General features: G+C 31.3%; 1 pseudogene; it reads left to right on the forward strand.

Moving 5' to 3' along the window:
* Nucleotides 1-3,933, forward strand: part of LOC135198982 (CD109 antigen-like) — a 66,858-nt pseudogene that overhangs the window by 61,955 nt on the left and 970 nt on the right.

Genomic DNA, 3,933 nt, shown 5'->3' on the forward strand with positions numbered 1-3,933 from the left:
AAGAAAATGAATAATCAATATACAAATAAATAAAAAAAAAATGCATTAAAATGCAAGAGGAATAGTATTCAGGGTAGTAGTAATGCCCCTTGCATTTTCGCGTGAACTTCTAAGTTGTTAATAAACTAAGCAAACTCCACCAATCATTACAATAGTTATTTGGAAAGGATTCCAAGATCATGGATCTTGAATAAGTGTCAAACTTTAGTATCAATTAAGGCCTTATTAATTATTCCATCAGCCCACAACACCACCTCCACTTTGCATTGGTTCATTACTAACTTACGAAATGTTATGTTATTCACTTCAGTGATGTTATAAATCCATTATTGTATCTTTTTTGTGAATATGAAGTTATTTTTTTTTTATTTTATATATTTTAAGGATTATCTGTTATATCGTGGTTAAAAATTATTTGACTAGGCTGAATTTTGTGTTTAAAATTAATTCTTCAAAGATTATGCAAAACATAAAATGAAATAATTTTTCCTGGTTTCATTTTTATTAATACCTACATAAATGTATATAATTTCAACCTTTCCACGCTAGATAGTTAATGTATATATACACAATATACATACATATAGCCTATATATGACCGTGAAATATATTCTGTTAAAACAGAAATCCATCTAATACAAGGAGCCAATAAAATGCAAATGTATTAAGTAAATACTATATTTCAGAGATTGCTGTCTCTCTATTCAGGCAGTTCGTGATGAAATGAGAAAGGGTACAGAAAAAAGCAGTAATTTATACCACCAAGGTCCGCCGTTAAGTCACCCCCAGTTGACAATTTCTCTTTAATCTTCTTAATCGCTGGTTGGGAAGGAAGAGATTTTATCCGTAATATCTGATTCCCACGATCCTTAAGAAAGATTCATTGTGTGCCTTTGTTTGTGTAATCAAAGCTGATTCTACCATCTGGCTTTTTGAACCGACGACTACTGCTATTAAATCATATTCGAAAAATTCCAGTTTTATTATGTATATACATATTATGCACATACATATGTATATATATACTATATATATATATAATTATATATATATATATATATATATATATATATACATAGATATATAAATATATCATATATATATATATATATATATATATATATATATATATATATATATATATACATATTATGGTTAAAAAAAAGTTAAGTATATCTTAGATTTACTAAACCACTGAGCTGATAACAGCTCTCCCAAGGGCTGACCGAAGGATTAGATTTTTTTCTACGTGGCTAGGCACCATTGGTCAAAGAATAATGTGTTCATTAGGAGGAGGCAAAAGAAAGTAAAGGGAAATAGATGAAAATGTTTTAAAATCCACCAAGGAGAATATTATTAAGGCAGTAATTGCTTGTATCTTCGTTTGAACCCTGTGGAAGTTCCTATTACATGAGTAGAATAGAGCAGAATACAGCATTATCATTAGTGTTAAAAAAATCCACAATTATATATTGAAATATATTTCTATTTGAAAATATAAAACAAAGACTTTCGTCCTATGAGGGTGTAACGTTAAAATGTAAATGGAGAGGGAGTAGTCCTCCCGAAGGAGCATCTAGAAAGGGGGGGGCGGGGGGCGAGAAAATAACAGCTCGTCATTGAAGTGCTGGTTCGTTTGTTAAGTAACTCCCCAACTCAACAGGCAGTTGCGCAACCTCCTCGATCTCCATTTACATTTTAACGTTTACACTGATGAGGAACACCGTTCAGGTGTTCAAAAGTCTTTGTTTTATATTTTTACATTGAAATATATTTTAATATTCAATTGTGGAGTTTCTTGACAATTTGTTTTCACGAGGACTGTGAATTTATTATCATTATCATTATTATTATCCATATTATTTAGTAGACGAAACCTACTCATATGGAACCAGCCCACCAGACAATCTAAACAAGAAAAAGCTTTTGGCATCGAAAATTGCAAAAAATGAAGGACCCTCAGAGAAGACCTAGATTAGAAATATATGCTAATGAGTAAGAGGGAGACAGGAAGAAAGAGAGCGAAAAGATAAACCAACATTGTAACAGAAAGTCTCGTCATGTGAATTTTCAAGGAGCCAAACAAGGCCAAGAGAGGCGAAATGATGTGAAAAATATTCAAAACTAATGAAAGCCTCAACCTTACAGGGAATTTCTGCGAAAAGAGTGCAATAATGTCAGTTTTGATGCTCAGATAATGAAATATTCAATGTATCCAAGCTCTGAATGAAAGGGTCCGCCTGGATGGAAGAAACGGCAAAGTTAATTACGTCTGGATTTTTACGACTCTCCCTTTTGCCAAAGGAATATCTGAAATATAAGAGGGTGATTAGAATATAACGCATCTCGGAGCATGTTTTGGGCTGTTCAAAAAGAAGCGTGGATATAAGTAAATACGCACGTTCAACCAAACAGCACGAACATATTCACGACACACACGCACACATATATACATATATATATATATATATATATATATATATTATATATATAATATATATATATATACATATATATATATATATATATATACTATATATATAGTATATATATATATATATACGTATAAAAGCATATGTCTCAAGTTATAGATGGTCCATTAAAAACGCTCTGGTTTAAAGCCAAGGACTATATTCGGTTGACGAACTTCCACCCTTATGAAACAGTGAATGACAGAAGGAATCAGTCACGTTAGCGAAATACATATTGGGAGATAAGCCCTTAGGTGATGCCCAAGGGGTCACCGCTAAGCCCGACGTTGGTTCTATTTTATTTTTAATTGTCATAATAGCTTCATCGTTGCCTTAAGGTAGAAATTGTCTTTATGGTCAGAGTCCCAGTCACCATTTGGAAAGGTTGATCCTATTATCTTGTTGTATAACAAAAATGTTTATAATATAATATATATATATATATATATATATATATATATATATATATATATATTTGTGTGTATATATACACAAGCACACATTATTTACACACACACACACACACACACACACACACACACATATATATATATATATATATATATATATATATATATATATATATATATATATATATGATAGTATATGTGTGTGTGTGTGTGTAAATAATGTGTGCTTGTGTATATATACACACAAATAATATATATATATATAGTATATATATATATATATATATATATATATATATATATATATATATATATATATAAACATTTTTATATACAAAACAAGATAATAGGATCAACCTTTCCAAATGGTGACTGGGACTCTGACCATAAAGACAATTTCTACTTAAGGCAACGATGAAGCTATTGACAATTTAAAAATACTTGTGGGAAGACGCATTCTTTGTGCAAAGGAGAGAACAAGCGGTTGCTCGAAGTGTCGGGAGAAAACGACCCATCGAAAAGGTAAGACACGTTCTATAAAAACTTAGAAAATCTGTTACCTTTTTGTTTTGGAAAAGAGAGAGAAGTGTGGAAATATTCTCTTTACGTAAATACTGGAAAAGAGTGACGTGGGGTGTCTATATAACTATTATCTTTATTACAGATGGGTCCGATGCCATGGTTGATTAGGAATGGGATTCTCTAACTGATAACTGACAAATAATAGACAATGTGACTTGTTTGGGGTTTGAGAGTGTAACCCTTAGTCAGGAAGGTAGAATGTTATTCTTATTGGTTTTCTTTATGGGCAGATTTGGGTATTTATGCCATTATGACTTGTTAATCATTTTGTTGCTTTGTTATAACCAATTGCTTTGTGAAATAAATGATATATTATTTTATATTTACGCAGTCTTAATAAGCCTCGTGACATCTTACAGACAGGGCACCGTTGGCAACAGGTAAGAGTTCCCAGTTTGTGTAGTTTAGGGAATAAAGGGGCGTAATATATATACACAAGCACACATTATTATACACACACACACACGCCC

Source organism: Macrobrachium nipponense, chromosome 25, assembly GCF_015104395.2.
Source record: "Macrobrachium nipponense isolate FS-2020 chromosome 25, ASM1510439v2, whole genome shotgun sequence".
In the NCBI taxonomy this organism is placed as follows: Eukaryota; Metazoa; Arthropoda; class Malacostraca; order Decapoda; family Palaemonidae; genus Macrobrachium; species Macrobrachium nipponense.